The following is a 20,574-nucleotide window of genomic DNA, read 5'->3' as shown; positions in this document are numbered from 1 at the left end:
AAATGTGTTTTCAGTACAAAATTCTGAGATTGCACATTTCTCATAACAGGCCTTTTGGTCTGTGAGCTCCCTGTGAAGTGCAAGCATCCTTATTGGTCATGCTAGAAAAATAAACAGCAAAATCATTTTTATTTTTTATCAACCTTTAAGAGCAGATGAACTTGAATGTAATTTGATCAAGTCTGTAAAACTTCACCTTTTACAAATGACAGGAGGGGTTGGAAGGTTTAAAAGTGAGTTGCAACACTGTTTTTTAACTTGACTTAGGGTAGTAATTGCAATGGAACAGCTGGGAGTGTTCACAATATGTTTCAGCTTAGCTGAAAAGACCACTATTTGCAAATATCCAGAAATTTAAATTTGTCTTAAGTACTTATTTGAACACTGTTCCTTGACAGCCAACACAGATCATGCACTTTTTTGTTACCTGGAGTGAAGTTTCTGACTAACCCAGGTTATTCAGACTTTGCAAGAAAAAGCTGGATATGGGAACCTGTACTTTCTGTGGACAAACTTGGTTGTCTGGTCAGTGATTTGGAGCACATACAGGAGGGGGAGACCTTATCTTTCATGTATTCAAGATTTCTTAGCCACATAATGAATTATTCACAACAGAAATTAAAATTTGAGCTGTCTTTGTCCCTTGAAGCTACATTGGGATGTGCAATGTTATCTGACAGGTGTGTTCTTCTAACCCATCCTGCACATGATCTTAATAATGCAGATATGATAATTTCCAGGTGAAGCCAGATATGTACATTACTACCTTCGACTAACCTCAAGGACTCAGGTAATTTGATAGTATCTTCTACATATATCATGTGGTATATGGGGTTCTCAGTTATTAATCCCTGAGGTGTCTATTGTTCCCCTCCTCGCCCCCCTTTGCTAGCAGCAGAAGGATGCACAGGGTTTTCTGCAGTTCCCTAGGGTTAAAACGTCAGAAGTTCTTCTCCCCAAAAGGATATTTCCTTTTATATATACTATTTATATATATATATATATATTAATTATGTTGCTGGCACTGTCTGCTTTAACTGCCACATATTCTATACAGTTTTTGCATCTCCCTTTCTGTGTGTTTAGCTAATGCCAAGAACCTACTGAGAGAAGAGGTGTTAGTTGTCTTTTACACTCCCAGGCCAGAGACAGCGTGATCCAGGAGCTCCTGAAGTACTGGACCAAGATGTTTCTGTGCATTGTCCTTTTCTCCTTGGAAAAGTTTCTTTTGCCTTTAGAGGATTCACCACTCTCTGTTTTACCTTGTGCAAAGAGGTGTAGCTGGAAATCTGAAATTTAAAAAATGTAGAATACCTTAATGAAATTTTAATGAAATATAAAAAAATGTAGAATACCTTAATGTCCCTAGTGTGTTGTTATATGACTTTATCAAATAGCTAGATATAGATATGCATACGTATATAGACAGTCCCAAAGATTACATTTGCCAGTCCAAGAAGTCTCCTCATTTAGTAGGCAGTCTGGGGAGCTCCACTTTTGGCTTTAATGGAAAGTTAAGACAAAACCTTCACATGGGTGCTTGGGAAAATACAGAGGGCATGTGCTCCACTGCTGGTGCCCTTGGGCTTCTCTCCCCAAGCCCTCTGGGACAGGGTCATAGACTCTGAATGAAGTTTGAAAATCAGATCATCTCTGATATTGACATCCTTTTAAAAGTTATTATTTCTTCTTTCTTTTGAAAAGCTTCTGAGTTTCTTGGCAACGTAATGATTATCTCAGTAAATTATTTACTTCAAAGATCAGCAGAAATTTTGCACTGTAACACCGGTCTTTAGATATAATTGCAATCCCAGCATTGCCTACTGCAGAGGCAGCGTATCTAAGCTATCTTTCTGAGGAGGGGAGTCGTGTCACAGAGGAGGGGAAATCATAAACTTGTTTGAGCAGGGCTGAGCACAGTCCTGTCTGCTGGATGAAACAGGCTAAGGCATCTTTCCTAATTTGAAAGCAAGTTTTGCTTGGACTGTCCTTCAGCCAGAGCACAAGTTGCATGGGCAATAAGGTCAGAGGATCTATAGTCTCCTCCAAGTCAGCAGGGAGCAATAAAAAGATATTTTCTGCCATTAAAGATAACCTTGTGTACAGCAAAGGCATGAACAGTGTGTCAGCAAACCGGCCCTTTGAGACCACTTTATTGATTCAGGTTTCTTGTAACATGCAAAACAGCATTATTATTACAGCAGAAAACTGGGCATAGACCTTTCAGGATTATGTATTAAGAAGAGCAGATCAAATACCAGCCGCCCAACTTGATAAATTCTGAGTATTATTCCAAAGAGGTTTGCTCTGGATCTCCTTGGCAGAGTGCACGGGGGCAGGCACCAGTCACTTTTATCCTCAGTCCCCTTCCTATTATCACTTCTTGGCCTTTTGGCTAAGATCAAGTGTAGTATCAGCATAAGGCTCAAAGTGTCCTTAGCGTGTCTCTTTGGAGACTCCATCCTGCCCTTGCAGCAGGCTGGATTCAGAGACCTACTGGCTCTTTTCCGTCTGTAACTACTGTCATTCCTGCTCTTTAAGAGACCTGACAGCTTTTAGAAGTCAAGTCACCTTTAGCGTGCCTTGCAAGTACAGCTGATCTGCATTGGCCTGAATTACTGCTGTTCCAGAAGGCAGGTGTGCCTCTGCTTGCTATAGCGGGAGAAATTATAAAGCAGCTTGAGGTCTCAATTCCTTTCTTGTAAAGGCCAACAAAAAGACTGTTTGTTTGTAATAACAGATTCTTTTCTTTTTTGGTTACTTTAACTCTTAGAGGAAATATGCAAACCTTTTTTGGAAGAAGACAACACAGGTAAGTCCTCTGAGAGTTTTGCCCCCCTCCATTTGTAAGGTTCTGGGACCAGGCAAAAGCCTGGAAGCCCTTAAAATATTGTGATGATAATATATTGATAATACTTCCATATTTTTTCTGGTTTTGGTAGTTCCTAAACTTCCTAAATCCAAACATAAGTATCCACAGGGGGCACAGTAATTGCCAGTCAGACTTAGTGCCTGAAAGCTTTTTCCAGCCCAGGCTTTTGTACACGGATCTGTTAACTTGAAATGAAAAAGAGGCAGCCAGAACAGAGGGAAGGTTCTGACATCCCATATAAAGAGCGCTGAATGCTATTTTGTCTGGGATTTTGTTGGGACACTGGGGTTTTCTGTGTCTTTCTCTCCTGAGCTGTGACCCATTCTAGGTACTGTGACTGGAGATGGGTGCGTCTGTTGCAGCCTGTGGTATCGTGCTGGGGGCATGTCCTTTCCTTCCCAGTTTGTTTTTCATCCTGATGCAGCTGCAGCAGTCTGATCTCCAGAGGAGGTCTCCACCAGCAATTTTCAGCTAGAGATCTGTGCACCCTTTTCCTAGTGAATTTGCTCAGAGTGGTCCTTGGTTTGCTTTCTGTAGGGGGCCCACCTTAGGGTTTTATGTAATTACACAACGCAAGGTGTTTAGTTTTGCCTAAGTAATCCCTCAGTCATTCATGGAACAGAAAATCATATGTATTATCTCTGGAAGAGACCATAAAATGATATAGTAGGGCCTTTTGTATAACTCAAAGGAATTTCACTCCAGCATTCCTACAGTAACTGCAGGGTATCTTGCAGTCTGTGTGTTGGGGGGGACCATCTGAAAACTCCACCCTTGACTCTGCACTACCCTTTGCAGAGAAGGTACATAGAGGATGCTGTGAATTTACCTTCCACCAAGGGAGGACTGGCCAAAACCCTCCAAAAAGAGTTGAGGGGCAGCGCCCCTGCGTCTCGGGGTGTAGGGAGGGATGTAGGAGGCTTTTGCTGCAGGAACCCCCTGGTTGGCTTTTGTGGGAAGGCAGCAATGTCTTTCATAGCCTTAGTCTCCCTGCTGATTTAATCTCAAAGATCTGTCTGGTCTAATGACACAACTTGTGGGAGGCCAGGTTTTGTTAACTGTCTCTTGCTGCTATTTTCAGGATGCGATTTTTCTATTTCGGTTGGCTGGGGGTGGAGGGAGTGTTGCTACACTTTAGGGAACACTGCAATTAGATTCAATCAAAACAATCATGATTAATAATCATGACCATTCTGTTACTAAAAAAAAGGAAGAGTAGAGATAAATAATAAACTGTGGTTACTTTGAAGGCGATCTCTGCCTTTCTTTTTGAAGAGGTTTGAGCAGAGCTGGGAGGATTGGGCTATCCTCGGGGCAGACAAAGCCCCCTCTCTGCACATGGCAGTGAGCCCTGCTGCAGTGTAAGCAAGCCGGTGAGTTCACTCTCAGAAGCACAGCGTTCACCAGTCAGTGAATTGTGGTTGGTAAATCACAGATAACTGCAGCAGCTGGGCAATTCTCAATTGTGTGCCAAATAATTAGCAGAAGTATTTAAATCAATAATGGCAAGGGAAGCCACTGAAACAGCTTTGCTGAATCAAATCAGTGGAAAAGGACAGAAAATTTTCAGTCCAAGTGAAATCTGTTTACCAAAGATAGCTTCTCTCTCCCTGCGAGTGCACGGCCTTGGGGCTGTGATGCTCAGCAGAAGCTGTTACTACCTGGAGCTGCACTTCATTATCCCATTAGTACGTCTAGGAAATTTCTTGCTAGCTGCTGGCCCTGTTTGCCTGCTCCTCCCTGTGTCGCGGTCTGGGGATGCCTTCGTGTCAGGAAGCAGTGCCAAACTGGAAAGCCACCACGTTGCACTGCCTGCTGCAGGCCTGGGATGAGGAGTGGCTGGCTGGAGAGCTTCCTGCATGGAGCTGCGAGCCTGGGCACTCAGAGGGCAGGGCACTGCTGGTTGCTCAGCGGAATAAAAACATTTATTTCTTTTTTTTTTCCCCACTTTTTTCTGTAAAAATGGACTATAGGGTGCAGTGAGGGCCTGGATGGCTTCACCTGGCAGCGTTGCTGCCAGCCTTTCATGAGTGGGTGCCACAGCTCGGTGGCTTGGGCCTAGTGGGCCTCCATGCCCACACCATGAGACGTGGAGGGGGCAGGCTGCCCCGGTGGCTGTGGCTCCTCACAGCGCCTCTGGAGCTTCTCGAACCTCGCAGTGTTTTTACATAGATATTCAGTTCACTTGTCTGTGTTTCAAAGGAGCTGGAAGACTGCTTCAGCTAGTCCAAGCACATATGAAAGTGTCTAGTTAATCTTTTAAAATTAATGAATTCTTAGCTTCTGTAATTGAACCAGTCATTCAGAAGGCCATCTTCCCCTTTCTTAATTTTTCTGGAGAGGTAGCTCATGTTTCTGGGTTTACAGAGGAACTCGCTTCCGTGTTCCCAAAGGATTAATTCATTATCCCTTAATACAAATTTTATACTCAAATGATCTCTGATCAGTAACTAGAACATAAAGTGCACATGCTATTTTTGTACAGAAAGATGTCCCCTTTGTCTAACTTCATTATCAAGTTGTTATGTGAGGCTTGTGTGCTGCTACAAAACATCCACCTCAAAAGGGTTTTCTGAGGTATAAAAATAAACATATGATTTTTAAGCAAGTAAAAAACTTGGGGACAGCAAAAGATGTTGTTAAAATGCTTTCAACCATTATTTTTTTCTATGTAACATTGAAAGAGAAATTTTGGAGTGCTCATTAAAAGAAGTATCTTTCAATAGTCTAGCACTTGTGCATAAAAATCAGAGGCACAAGGGGTATTTTCTTCTGAAAGAATGATGAAAAGCCAATGTCAGTACCTGAGTTTTGTGACACCGACAATGATCCTAAAGAGAAATGTTTGTATTTTCTTAATTTTCCTAAGACATAACTGTTTTGCATAGTTTGTTGCTTGAGGTAAAATTCTCCAAACAACTGAGGTCTAGTACCAGACTAATGTGCCCTGGTTTTTAGATTAAAAACAACCATGTTGCTGGTTTTCATTCCCTTTTGATCCTCTGTTGTTGAGATTTATTGCCTGCCATTTATAGCATTTCCAACTTGTAATTAAGGTTTCTATTTTGAATACCTAACACACAAGCAGGAATTACTGTAACTTAGTATTAGGATATGTCTTTCAAACCACAGCAGAAAATGTTTCATATGTGAGGCAAAAGCATTTAAAGCTAAAGAAAGCTTATAGCAACCTGAAGTTATATGAAAAAAATGTAATTTTATTAACTAATTTCCCATAATTTTGAACAGCTCACCTGCATCTGCATCATCCATAGGCTGAATCCATAGCAGTATTGCAAGTACATTGAGCACTTTGTGCAAGAAAAGCTGAAGATTTTTGTAATTAACTCTGTTATCTAAAATCTCCTGCATTTAAATGCCAGCCTGTCACTGGTTCCTGGCAGGCTCTTTCCCCAGGCAGCTGGCAGGGCCTTCATGGTGTATATGCACTGGAGGCTTGAATATGGGGGGAGCATCAGGCTGCTGCGTGTGATGAGCCCCACCTCTGTGTGTCTGCTATACACTCAGCCCTTTCCTTGCCATAAGACTATGGTGTCCTCAAAGAGTAGCTAAGATGGCCAATGGCATGGGAAATTTGAGTGCTACCAGCCTAGATCTGTAACCATGCAGAAGGGCATGGTTAAGATTGAAGGATGGGTGAAAGAATGGCACCCCTTCCCATTGGCGGGGCTGGGGAGGGCTCACTGACAGCCATCCAAACAACCAGACTGGGCTCTGAGTTTGAGCCTTGGTTGTTAATGTCCTATAAAGGAAGGAAGATAATGAAAAAAAGCAATGCTCTTGGCCCCCAGAACGCCTTTCAGATTAAATCACTGTTTGATGGCTAACACGAAAGCTGGAAACTTTGTTCCACCAGAGATGGGGGAGTGGAATGAAAGCCCATGTATATTTTTAGCATTGCTTGTAATCATGTCACCTTTTGAAATGAAAGCATCAGTGCATTAGAGCGGAGGAGCTGGGGAGAGGACATGTTCTACCAAGAGAAATGTCATGCCCAGAGTGGATTGACTGAGTCACATGCAAGCTGGGCGCAGTGATATTAGTGCTGGCCAGGGCAGATACGTCTCCTCCCTGCTGCATGCTTCCTTCCCCACCCAGCTCCTCAGCTTCATTTGTTTTCCTCTCTTGTACATCTCTGCTGGTAGTTTCCTCATGTCTCTTCCCAGGTGGTTGTACACTCCAAATGATACCCAACTAGAAAAAAAATCTGCCATGTGCAAGATGCTTTGGGCTGTTCACCCAGAGTAAGTCCCTGTCCTGCCCAGAGAGTAGGCAGCACTGGCAAAGTTACATAGCATACCTTAATGGAAGCTACTTAGCAATATCTGTTTCTTTTGCGTATATTTTTTTCCCTAAGAAGAAAGCAGATCTAGCACAAGGAAGAGAGGAGGGTGTCTGTTCAACAACAAATGCTTATTTGCTGTTCACCTCTAAAATGCCAATGAGCATTTGTGCTGTCTAGTTTGAACTGACTGTTGACCTTGGAGAAATTACTGACTGCTGCTCCTGAAAGAGATCGTGCCCTACTTTCTAAGGAGGTAGGAAAGAGGCAGAGAAGGTTTGTCACAGTCTCCCTTTGTAATTGTGGATAAATAACATCATTTCTCTGCTGCATCTATGAAAAGGGGATAATTCCACTTTATTCCCACCCTTGACCAGGCTTCACAGTCTGGTAAGAGGGTAAAAACTAGTTTCTGTGCAGTTACACAATGCCCAGAGCCTTGATCCTCTGCACTGGATAAATCCCTTGGTGTTGTTATCATGCAGCTCAAACCATTAGTGGTCCTTTGTAGCTGATAATAAAGCAGGGGTCACTACAATCACTGACAACACCGTGGTCTTCCTTGGGTGCAGCAGGTGCGCTCATGCACTGGACCATTCACTGCAGATCTCTGTGCCTTGATAAAGGTGCCATCTGCAGCCTTTGCCTTGGCTCAGGTGAACTTTCTTACCAAGCAAGGTAGATGTGAAATTAGTGCTGTAATTTTATAAACAATTCCTGTTGTTCAGCAGCCTCCTTTGTGTCCGAGAGCGGCAGACATCTCTCACCTCTCTTCCTCCTCTGAGCGTTGTATTAAATCCATTCTCCATTGTATTGGCACCAGCTGAAGTGTGATGTTTCTTCAGTGTGCCAAGTCTTCAGCTGCATGTTTACACTACCTCCTGCTGCATGGCAGCCACCAGTAAGATTAATTAAGCCACAATGATTTTTCTTTTTTTTTTTTTTTTTGGTGGAAGAGCTAATTATCCAAGGTACTTTTCACAAGCTGCTGAGACTCCAAGGTTTGAGGTATACATGATGAAAAGTGAAATAAGTGGTGCTTTTTTTTGTTGTTGTTGTTATCTAAGCAGTGAAATGTAGCTTTAATAAATCTTTATTTTTTCACTCAACAAACCCATCAAAAGGCTCAGCACAGGTCTTCCCCCTACTTCTTTTTTCATCTTACCTGGCTGTTAATGACAACAACTTCTGTTTGCACAGCACCCATCAAAGGATCTCCAGATATTTTCTAAAGGTGGATGTCTATTTTTAGCCTCATTTTATAGACAGTGAAACTAAGAATTAGGCAGGTTTGTGCTAGGAACTCCTTCCAGCACAGCTGTGCACCGGGGTGAGCAGAGGTGAGCTGGCTGCCTGCTGGAGCTGTGCTGGCAGATGGAGAGGTGCAGGGCTCCCGGGCAGGCTCGGGGCCTGCCTGGTGCAGTGCATAGCCAGATTGGGCTGCATCTGCCCCCCATCCACCCTTCTTAGAGCAGAAGAGGGTTTTTTATCACCCAGACTCACTCTCTCGGTGGCCTGGGGTTGTCATACAAGTCTGGGGCACGGCTTTGTAGCCCACTCGCCTGCACACTGATGTGGTGCCTTGCTGAAGCACCCCCAGTGCAGCCAGAGCGAGACCTCTCAGATCCCCAGGGGGCCCTGCAGGAGTCAGGGAGTAACCCTGTGTACACATAAGCACTTGCTCTAGGGATTTACCCATCAGTTGAAATGGAATTACATGCTTAACTTACTAAATTACTCTAGGCTTCACTTAAGTATGTAATTAAGAATTATGTACTCAAAGATAACCATTTGTAGGGCTGGGGCTTGCTGTCCCGCTTCCACTTCCCTAACAATGCAGGCAAATTGCTTGTGCTCTCCTATTGTTCTGCCTGGATAATATTTGGGGCTCTGGGACCAGCGGGTAACAGACAGGAGGGGAGTCCCCAGAGAGTACAGAGCAGTGCAAACACCTGACCGCTCGGGGAAGCCATCTCGAAACCTGGGAGCATTTCAGAGGTCCAAGCAGAGCTGGAGAGGCTTGTTGAAATATCACATGGATACAAATCCTGGATCTCCTCCAAACGCAAGCCTTTTTTCAAGGCATCTTTCCCCCTCTGGGCTCGTTGGGAAGAAGCTGGCCACAGCTGTCCTCAGCCCAGCTTTTGGTGGGGCTGTTCCAGTGTCACCACCCCACCAAGGACAAGTTGATGTTCAGCAAGCTCAGCTTTGCAGAGTGAAGCTCTTGCATGCCTCCCCTGCTAGTGGTTTCTCCAAATTGTTATCAGTGTCCCAGAAGGATGGCACTGGAGGAATGCAAGCTGCCACTCCCTTATGGTAAACCAATACTGAAGGCTACAAACAGAAGGCTGACTGGCTGCTGTAACCACAGCCTGGAGACACCCATCAGAGAACTGAGGCCAGAAGGATCATTGTGGCCAAATATGCAGACTGCTGGACCAGCCACGTCAACCAGCAGTGCCCCTGTCCACCCATCAGGTCCTGGCTGTTGGTGCCTCCAAAATAGCACTTTCCAGAGGGAGAGGTCCCCTGGTCTCCATGGGACCATGGCAATTTTTGGCTGAGGCATGACAGCAGGTTAGATGAAAGACGTATTGCCTCGTAAAGGAGGGAGTGCTAAGACATGGGGGTTGCTCGCCACGGTCTCTTCTTGTCAACCTGGTGCCTGTGTCGTTCTGTCCCCATGACCCATGTTTGTGAAGATGGGGAATGCAGGTTGAGAAGCTAAAAGCCTGTCAGCATTAGTGCAATTTTAAATAAACGAGACAGGTTTAGGGGCACTTTATCTTTTACTTCTCATGACTCACATTTCCTTTTCAGTGCCAATTTGCCAAAGCTCAGTCAAATTCCAGCTCAGCCAAAGTCAATTTCAAGTTTTCATGTGACCACTCTCTTTTTTTATAGGTCTGTTTGTTCTGTGCTTCTTTCTCCCTGCCTCTGACTGGTGCTGTTGGTGCCCCACCTGCCCTCTGGGCTCAGCAAGGTCTCACTGCGGGTGGGCTGTGTTAGTAGAGCAAAACCCACCCATGGACCTGCTCCCGTGGGCAATCTTTCTCTACATACTTTGCAGGGAAAGGAGGATGTTGAGCAGTGTGTTTGGGGGCTCAGTGCCTTACCTGCTTCACTGAAACTGAACATCTGGGGCCTAACTTAACCCAGCTGTTGGCTTCTGCCAGACTTCACTGGTCAGTGCAGGTCCTTCCAGGCCTAACATCCCATGCAGCCTCAGGAGCCCTCTGAAGCCAAATCCAATCACCAAGATTGGGAAATCACCAAGATGGTGATTTCCCTTTGTCTGTAGAAACATACTCCCAGTGCTATTTGGCTATTGCCTTCTTCAGCTCTGGTCCTAAAGTGGCATTGTTATGGCTAATTAAATCTTTGCTGTGCTCCTCCAGACTGCTTCATTTCAGTGGTGGGTTGAGGGACCTGGGGTGGCTGGTGTAGTTTTGGTAAGATTTCTTTGATCCTTGGTGACAGATGAACTGCATCGTGGCTGGCATGTACTCTCACTTTCTGGGGCTTTGCTCTCCCAACTTGCTTTCTATCTGGTGAAGTTTGAACCACTTTGGGCAGTAATTTAGTGGGATCACCTCTAGTATGTCTAGTATTCAAGTAGAGCCACTTGCCTCAAAACATGCCTTTGGAGCAGGCGCTTGTGCTAGGCTGCACTGAGATGGAAGATTCCCGGCCTGCCAAATGAGTGCTACGTTCAGTGCTCTTGGACTAATCAGGCTCTCACAGTAAGCTGCTCTAAAAATGCAGTTTCCACTATTCAAACAGAGGATTGCTTGTCACGCCGAGTAATTTCCACTTTTTTTCACTCCCGACATGCCAGTGACAAACTTTGTGTCAATTCAGCGTTATTGTTCAATTCATCCTGTGCGTTCAATTCAGTTTTCCACAGCTTTTAGCAGCTCTGTCTCTGAAGTATGAGCACAGTTTCATCCCCCGTCTCCTTCCTGTACAACAACTCTCCGTAATAAACCACGGAAAGGCAGAGCAGTGTGCATGCATGCCTCTTTGAGGGAGCAGCAGCTCTTTCCGAATTCATGCCCATCACAGGGCTGTTCGGCAGCTGAACCCTCCACTGTAGCCATTCTTTTTTTTACTGTGGCGCCTCCTTGTCTCTGATCTTCTGATAGCAAATGTCTCCTTTCATGTCCTACATCAAGGCTGCCGCGCTGGCCTCCTATCCCATTTGCTCCCCTTTTTAATGCTGTGCCAAGCATATTAATGACAGGCAGCGCTGCCCTGGACCCCTTGGTGCAACCCTGGGCTTTGCTGGCTCACTCCTTCCCATCCCTGTGTGAGTAGCTATTAGTCTGGGGGACCTGGAGGGCTGGCCTGACATCTGGCACAGCTGGCTCTGCTGTGTGCATCTCTAAACGCATCCTGCTGCCCTCTAGTGAGAAATGTCAGAGTTCAGGCCTGGCATTGGGATCAGAAGGGGAAGGAAGGGGGCCCATAGTATAAGACACTTGGTGTGTGCAGATGTGGCTGTGCTTTCAGAGCCCAGCGATGAAGGACTGAAGGATGTGCTGCTGGCCGCAGTGCCAGCTCCTTTGGGAGCACATGCCTCCTCCTCCAGGCTTTGCTGGGTACTGCTCCGCTGCCCCTAATTCACCTGCTCATGTGTAAGCTTCATCCTCAGTCTAAACATGCTGCAGAAACATGAAAATCATGAGCAGGCTGACAGTGAGACTTACAGGCTATAAGGAAAAGGGAGGAGAGTGGGGGGAAAGCGCAAGTTACTTGACAAGTGATTATAATTAGAGTTTTTCTTCCTGTTTATCATGATGTAGCTCCGTGCAAGCTAGTTGGGCTGCTCTGTACACACATACCTGAATTTTGCTGCAGCATTAGTGTGACTGTGCCCCCAGTTCAACACGCAGGGAGTAGTTCCTCCTTGTCCCCATCTCTATTACACAGGAGGGGTCCATCCAACCTGGCTGATGCCCTGCAATACGCTGCTGCTGCCCCAGTTAATAAGGCAAGGGAGGACCCGGTCACTCCGTGTTACTGACAGCCCCCCTGGGCAGCCAGAGCACTGCGCAGCGTGACAGCTCTTGCTTGCTCTGGCTTAGCTGGGGATGAGTCACCTTGAGTGCCCGAGTTTTTGATAAATCTTGGAAAAAGCAGGGCAGTTAAATGTCAGCCAATGGGGAAGACGCTCAGCTGGGGTAAGTTACAGTAGCTCCACAGCTGTCAGGGACTCTTGGCCACCAAACAACCACCACAAAGCCTGGCTGGTTCTGCTGGCAAGTTTTGTCTTGTGTGCTGCTGTCAGAGCAATATCACTCACCTGCAGTGAATTTGCTGGGGTGATGCTGATGAGATGCTCCACAGCTCCTAAGGAAACCTGAAGTGCTGCTGGTGTTTGCTCTCCCTCCTGAGACATCAGGGTTTGCCTTATTACTGAGGCCAAGTAGACAAAGAAAGGCTCTGTCTTCCCTTGGCTCTCAGGAATTTTGTACAGAAGCAGCTAAGAAAATGCCTCAATTTCTGCCTAATCTACAGCTCTTTCCAGCTCCTGAGCTGTCTCTTTAGTCACTTTAGAAGCTGATAGGAATTATTGATCTCATTTACCCTCTGTATATCTTGACTGATTCTTTATTTGGAAACCAAAGTCTTGAGATGTGGAGGAAAAGCAAAGCTTGTCTCGTGGGCTGGAACAAAAATGTGCTTCTTCATATCTGAAATTTATAAGAAGGCTTTGTGTTTCCACAGGTCATGCTGAAACACTGAGACCCTGACAGGGAGGGGGCTGCGACCCGCTTCTGTGCTGTGGAGCTCCTGGCCTCCGCTTCTGTGCTCCGGCCTCCTGGTCCTCCCGCAAGAACCTCTTTTGCGGCCACACTTGTGTGCATTTCTCCAGCTTACCTGAACTGCCAGCTCTGGGGACCGGCAGCTCCTGCTCAGGAGGAACGCTGCAGTCAGCATCCCTGCCTCTGCCAGGCAGCTTCATCACTTTAGGGCGGCTTCTGACGGTCCTAACTGAGGCGTAAGAGACAGACCTGACTCTTCGTTTCCAGTTAGTGTTGCACAAGCTTCCCCCAGAGCTGCAGCTCTCGTTTTAGGTCTTGTAAGCGTGCTTCATGCTCAGTCCTAAGAGCACTGAGTTCCACAGAGAATATGGTTGACTCTTTAACCCCAGGACCAGTGAGAGCTGCCTTTCCTGGGAGCTGTGCTCATCAGTGAGGTGAGTTTCAGATAATCTGCCTGCAGGGAAGACAAAGAAAGATCATTCTTAATCCTGGACATTTCTTGACCTACTTCCCAGATGTTTCCTTCCCTACTGCCATCTGCGTTCTGTAAGAACACAAGTATTGCAAGGAAAATTCCTGTGTGACTGTTAGTAGGTAAATGCAATTTTGTTTATTGGATGCTTTAGAAAACATAAAGAACAGCTAAGTGCACAGACTGTTGCATCCAAATGATTTACTGCTTTGCCTTTTATAGCTCTTGATTACATCAGGTTGTTGCATCAATATCTTGTCTATTACATTTCAGCCTGATGGGCCAGTGAGGCGAGGGATATTATTGCTGGGTGGATTTTTCTGCTAGGGTGGCAACTCAAATAGCTTTTCAAGGGAATGTGGTGCAGATCCCCCAAATTTGGGAAAGCAATTTAAACTCATGCATGTTCGTATGCTTGTCCAACCCATAGAACTAAAATTAAAATACATTGTTTTCATGAAACGTGCAGGGTATTTTATTTAGGACTGGCTGGCTGTGCTTGGGCAAAACCTTTGAGGACCCAGCAAAGCCCACAACAGGAATGGATTCCTGGTGCCCTGACAGCTCCTGCAGGGCTACATCCTTTATCCGAACCCAAAGGAGACTTCATTCTGTCTTAGCAAAGGTTCCCCTGTCCTGCTATGGTCCCCCTTGCTTCTCCATCCCCTTCAGCTGGCAGACCAGCTCTTCCTGCAGGATGCAGAAGGGTGTCAGAGTGAAGGTAACCAAGGTTTTGTGCTCAGTATATTGCCTCCACTGTGGCGGTAGAGGATGGGAGAGAGGAAAGGTCTCAGTGCACTTTGAGAGATCTTTCCTCACAGCAGAGAGAAGTTGGGCTAGAAAAGCCAGTATTAAAACAATTCACTGAGGTCTTGGTGAAAGTGGCAATAGTTGTGACCATAAGCCCTGGAAAACAACAGGTTGGAGTGGGCAGGGAGGAGACAAGGAGGCTCCCTGTTGAAAACCACTTTCATCAACACTTCAATTTCCTGCTGTAGCCAGAGCTTGTGCCTCACTCATGCACATCTCTAAATCAGATATACTTCATACTCCTGTTCTTTGGCTGCACAATAGATGCAACGAGTGATGGCAGGAAATTGAACACACGACTGCATGTTTGCGGCTGCGGGGAATGTGATGGCATTAGCAGTCTGACCAAGCGTCCCTTTCTGGTGGCTCCAGAGCTCACTGAAATACAGTACAGAGCCTCAGATCCAATTTCCTGTTCTCTTTTATCCGGGATGTACATGTCAATCACAGTGGCCGCCTGTCATTATCAGGTGATCCATCATATTAAAGCAAGGGGGAAGGAAAAACCACAGCAAAAAGGAAAATTAACGCTTTGCAGTCTTTGAAGTACTTCCCCTTTCATCCTAGCTCATAAAACCCTGCTTTAGTTTTGTGTCCTGGCCAAGGGGTTTGTGTCTGTCCCAGTGCTCTGGTCTGCCCAGTCCAGTTTGGACACTGGAGGAAGCCACGCAGCATGTGCACATGTGTGCTGCCCGTGCTGGCCACCCTTACTGTACAGGCTCAGGGCAGGAGCCTTGTGGGCTTGTCGCTTCGTGCATGATGGCTAACACCAGCCCAAAACAGAGAGGCAGGAGAATTGTTGCTGCTTTACCACCTGCTTCACTAACTAGTAAACAGGCAGAGTGCGATGCCAGGGTGGCATGTGAAGGAGGAAGTAGGTCCCCAGGGAGGATGCAGGCCGTGCGAGGAGGTCTCCGCACACGCTGCTCTCTTCTCTTTGAAGCACTGAGCCAGTTTTGTGGGACAGCAATCACCTCCACTCCAGTTTGAGGTCAGGGCCAAACCAATGCCCTGTTTGTCTGTGAGCTTGGTTTTTAGCAGAAGACATGAACTTAGCAGTCGTCAGTAAAGGCCTGTAGATATACTCCGCCAGGGGGTTGGTAGCTGTGCTGCTCTGGACAGAGTCCACATCTCATTCTGCTTCTGAGAGTTCCTCTCAGAAGGTGTTGGATGCAGGATGCTTCGCTTCCTGCCCACCACTGAGCTGGTTCTCTAGGCTCATGCAGTGTAGCATGGACTACAGTGCTGACAATGACAAAATTCCAGCTAATTTCCACAGGATCAGGATTGGATTTTATCTCATCATCATCTGCACTTTGCTAAAAATGACTGGAAGCTCTATGTCTTTCCCCCTATGCTCTGTGGTAATGTTGGGCTGGTCAGGAGCTCATGCACGTGTCTCTAAGCACCTCTAGCAAGGGAGGGCTCCTAAACTGGTGGACGTGAATGGGTGCAAGGAGGGATTGCCCTCAGCTTCTGCAGGCCGGAGAGGGCTGTCCATAGCTCAGGAGTGTGCGCTGTCTGAATTGGGCCTACAGGAGGTGGAGGCCCTTGGCGTGGCTGAGGATAGCGCGGTGCTCAGAGAGCTGTGAGTGCTGAGCACAGGCACCTGGGTGTGAGTTGGGGCACTTGGTGCTTCACAGCCAGGGGGTCCCGGCTCAGAGCCCTGCCTCTGCTGCTGACAGGTGCGAGAGAGCCTCCCCCGGCAGCGGAGCCCTGGGGGAAGCACACATTTTATTTATTTACTGAGCACTGTTGACAAGTCTGTGAAGGAAACTTCCTCTGCTCAATGTCCCAGCACCCTGGGGGGTTCTGTAGCGAGGACTGGAGCTTGTCTGCGTGTTTCCATCAAAGAGGAAGGGTGACCTGGTTTGCAGCGTTTTGTCTCACTGGTGTCCCCAGCGGTACCTGGGGTAAGGGAGGAGGCTTGGGAGCTGAGAATGAACCTGCAGCTGCACTGATGAGAGAGAGGTTTTACGTCCCCACCTTCTGTGATGAAAATCACAGTCATAAAATTAATCGGTGATTTCACACTTCCTGATACACTATGAAAATGATTAGACACAGCAGCAGCTGGGGGAAGTGATGGGACTCATTGAGGCTTTGGTCCTTCTAATAATATTTCTTCTTCCTTTTTTGAACCTACATTCCTTGTTCATGAAAGCTAGCAATGGACTTACGATCTCAACACGTCCACCAAAGAAGTCCAGCTTGTGCCCTGGGGGGTATGGAGCTACCCTCCACTCTCCTTCTCAGTAATGAGAAGGATGTAAGTGAAACACCACAGGAATATAAGCATGCTGAGGAGCAAGTGAGGGCTTGCTCCATCTCCAGATACCACTGAAACCAGTGAGAGGGTGGTGGTAGGGACAGCAGCTGGTGGAGGAGTGCAGGGTTCATGGCAGGACTAGCTGAAGGGGGATCTGAGCACAGCAGGTCCTGCTCCTCTGGTGGTGTGAGTAGAAGTGTGTAACACTAAGGAGGCTTCTTCATGCTGTTGCTGCTCCTGGGATGCTCTTTCTCTTGTCTAGTAAATACCAAGGCCTGTAATGAGCCACATAATGGGTGTACTGAACCACACCTTGATCCTCTGGAGGGCATTGCAGGCAAGTGTCAAGTAATTAGCCCTTGCAGCAGCCTTGGGAGGTGAGAAATGCCTCACTGCAGGTCTCTTTCTGCACACTGTGGGGTGCAGATCCACTGCTGAGGAAAGACAGACAGAGCTCCTCCAGGTTCACTGCATAAGTATTGTGATGATGAAGAGCAAGGGCTGAACTCACCGTGCCAGTGCACAGGGGCTGGTGAGGAGAGGCTAGGGTGAGCAAGAGGCAGCATGTGGACGGGGCAGAGCCTGAACATAGACAAAATATGTGTTGTGTATTAAGGGAAACATCAACTTTTAGCAGCACCTGAATAAACCAACACTTGAAGGGATAACCAATGTTTTATTCAGGACCACCTGCTTTATCCAGAACCACAACACGTGTCAGAAGGACAGCTGTAATGAGAGACTAATGTCCTCAATGCTGAGGGTGGAGGCAGACCCGGCCTCTTCCTGGGGAGGCTGTCCCTGCCCCTGGGCATCACCAGAGTGGTCTGGGGCCTGGCTCCGTGCCCAGAGCGCTTGTCCCCGTGTGCTACCTGGGGAAAGGCCATGGGTACCCTGGGATGATGCACCTCTCCAGTGCCTCCATGCACAAGTCTTTCGCTCCTTTAATTAAACTCTTAATGTTCATTAACAGCTGATGTTAATTTACTTTAAAGGTCTTTTCCCCCCTGAGCTTTATAAACTGGGATCGGAGTCTCCTGGAGGGAAGCACGGCTTTCTTCTAAGTGCTGGAGGGGAAGAGACAATGTGGCGCTCTTCACTTTGTCCCAGTTTTTTAAAGGAAGAGACACTATTGCATAGGAGACATTTTTAGTAGGTCTCAGCTGTTTTGCTAAGAAAATTATGATGTTTACCTTAAGGGAATAGTAAAATCTTATTCTATCTTTATCCAGCATTTATTGTTATCCCCACTGGACTGTGCTATCAAGGTCTGTAGCTGTGCTGTCTGGTAGCATCCCCTGAGATCTGGGGCCTTCAGCTCCAGCACCCTGCATGCTCGAAGCAGCGGCAAACCACGGTGTGAAACCTCATGTGCAGCCTCCCAGCAGCTGCCCTGAGGTTACGGGGCAGGGGCACCCACAGGCCATGTGCCAGGGATTGATACCTGCTACCTGTGTGCTCTGTGTGTAACATAACCCTGACCATTTTTCATTAACAATAGCAGCACAGTCAAACAGTAAGACTGCTCTCTAGGGAGAAGCTTACCCAAAATTTTGAAGGAATAGGAAAGGGGGAAGAGTCTGAGAGAAGCATGTGAAAGCTAGCCAGTGCACAGCAAATGGCTGAAGCACCAGTTGCAGCTCTAGAGTAGCTGTGAATCCTCCTCTCTACAAAGGCCTGGCTTAGTTTTAGAAAAGTGGATTTTTCTCATGTTATTAGCCACCATGTAGTGCAGGAAGCAGAAAAAAATCTTGGTGCCAGTGTTTAAAAGGGAAACCAGAGTAGTAGAGGTACAATCAGTTTTGTCTTCCTTGGGTTTTGAAATCAATGAAATATGAGCTTTTCCCATTGATTTTTGGAATCTGAAATGATTTTGGGAAGCTATTAAATAAACTGACATGTCTGAGAACCAAATCCTCTTCTAGAGCTTTGTGAGACATGTATGGGAACCCATCAGAATGCACTGATATGCTTGCAGAATTCTTTCCATGCTAATATCTGTTGCTGTCACATCTGTTATGCCAAACCTCAGCTGAGGCAAGGCTCCTTGCTCCTCAGAGTGGGGAGAGGAGCAGGTCCAATCCAGTTCCACAATCTGAGCCTCGTGTACTTATTCACCAGCTGAGAAATGGGTGCAGCTCCAGCATTGTGGGTGCTGATTGCTAATTATTAGTCACTGCAGCTGGAAGAGGCCTTCTGGATCTGCTTGAGCCCTCTAGCCAGGCACATACTCCAGTGCTGTAAGCAACAGAGTCCTGTTGGTCCTTCCTGGAAAAATCATATGCTATAAAACCCCTCCCAGACATATACTATAGTTTATAACAGAACTGGTATGGAACTATTGCTATAAGTTGCCTAGAAAGAAGGAAAGTCTCAGAGCTTCTTAACATGAGAAGGTCCCCCCCTGAATACCAGCCCCAGTTAGCAATTAAAATGCTGGAAAAATCCACTTGGAGTTCCACCTCATAACCAAAATCTGGTTTTGAGGTCTGCCCTTGCTCTCCTTCATTGTCAGGTGGATTCTTTGGAAGATGTCACTTCTCACCAAAAGTTTTTAAGGATTTGAGTTGCTCTGGGCTCCCAGTGATTAGCTACTATCTCCAGGTAGTTTTTTATTTTATTCATTTATTTTTATTGTTGCACACAGTATCTGAAAGCTGCTTTAAGTTTTTCCTTTAGGTCTGTGTTCATGTACAAAGAATATCCTTGGCAAGCACAGAGCAGGACGTGTTTGTGGTAACAGTAACCTACATTTGGGCTTGTCTCTACATTGCTCTGCCTTCAGTTCCTGTAGTGAGGTTGGTCACACACAGAACTGTCCATCCTCCTTGAGAAAGACCTGAGGAACACAGACACTGACCCCAGACTAAACCTCACAGGAAGGTCTGTGCTGAGCTTTGACTAGAGGAGCTTATGTTAAAGCCGCATCTGTGGATCAGAGTGATCAAAAGCTTTCACTCCTTCCTGATCAGTGCACTAAAGGCTAAATGAACAATCAGTGTTTCATCCTTCCGTGTGTATCTGTGGCAGGAATCCATTTGCTAGGACCTTTGGAGGAATGGCCTGCTGGTCATGGTAAGCACCATGAAGTCCTATGGACTGTCCCAGGTGTCCCATGGCTTGTCTGATGGGTTTGATGTCTCTTATGCACCAGTGAGAAAGTGTGCATAAAGCCCTGCTTGGCCCTCAAAGCTCCAGTCATGTTTACAAAGAAGGCTTTTATGGGAGGGGAAAAAAAAAAAAAAGAAAAGCAAAGATTTTATGTTTAATCTGGATTCACTTGCTCTGTAATCACAAATAGCCTTGAAGCTGTCTCCTACATGGTGACTCCTTTCCTTATTTCCCCTCGAAAGTAATTTTTTCTCAGATCTGGAACTTCATTTCAAGGCTCTGCAGATGCATCGTACTAATAAATGTCACATTAACCCATCTCTTCTGATATTAACTTGAACAGGCACCCGATGAAAGCTGATGAGGTAGGAAAAGCAAAGCTATGAAAAAATAACATGACACAAGCCAGGTGCACGAGGACCAAACCTCGAACGAGAGTAGGGAGCTGTGCCAGACCCTTGGATACAAACTTAGGTCAGAAGCAGTGGGGCTCCTTGTACCTGAGCGACAAGAGTAAATGTGGATCATGTTTGTGTCTGTCCTTTGGTAAGTAGACCAAGAGCTGAAAGGTCAGAGAAGGACAGCAAGTTGGTGGGGGCAAGTTCTCTGGACTTGCTCAGCTAGGAATTTTCCAAGGAAGAGCCAAGCCTGCAGCTTGGCCATATCGGTCTAAATTTTGGATGGGAGCTGTGTGAAATTCTTACCTGTATGTGTTAAGTGCATACTAGGTGGATGAAAGGTTAGGCATAGATCCTTTCCGACTCAGTTAAATGCTCCCAGAGTTTCTTTCAGAACTTGTACAACACTGGCAGTGTTTTGTTTTGCTTTTTAATTGTATGTTGCAAGTCGATGCCTGTTACGCAGGTTGTCTTTATCGACAGCGCTGCTGTCAGGTACATTCTGCTGGCAGTATCTTTATTAACAGCATGGTTGCCAGCAGAAGAGTGAAGCCATAGGATGTTGAAATAA

General features: G+C 46.3%; 1 pseudogene; it reads left to right on the top strand.

The window, feature by feature from the left end:
* The first annotated feature begins 2,375 nt into the window (after nucleotides 1-2,375).
* LOC118244871 (uncharacterized) lies at nucleotides 2,376-2,498 on the top strand (annotated as a pseudogene).
* Nucleotides 2,499-20,574: the final 18,076 nt, after the last annotated feature.

The sequence above is a fragment of the Cygnus atratus genome, chromosome 5 (assembly GCF_013377495.2).
Source record: "Cygnus atratus isolate AKBS03 ecotype Queensland, Australia chromosome 5, CAtr_DNAZoo_HiC_assembly, whole genome shotgun sequence".
NCBI lineage: Eukaryota > Metazoa > Chordata > Aves > Anseriformes > Anatidae > Cygnus > Cygnus atratus.
This window is presented reverse-complemented; position numbering and strand designations above follow the sequence as displayed.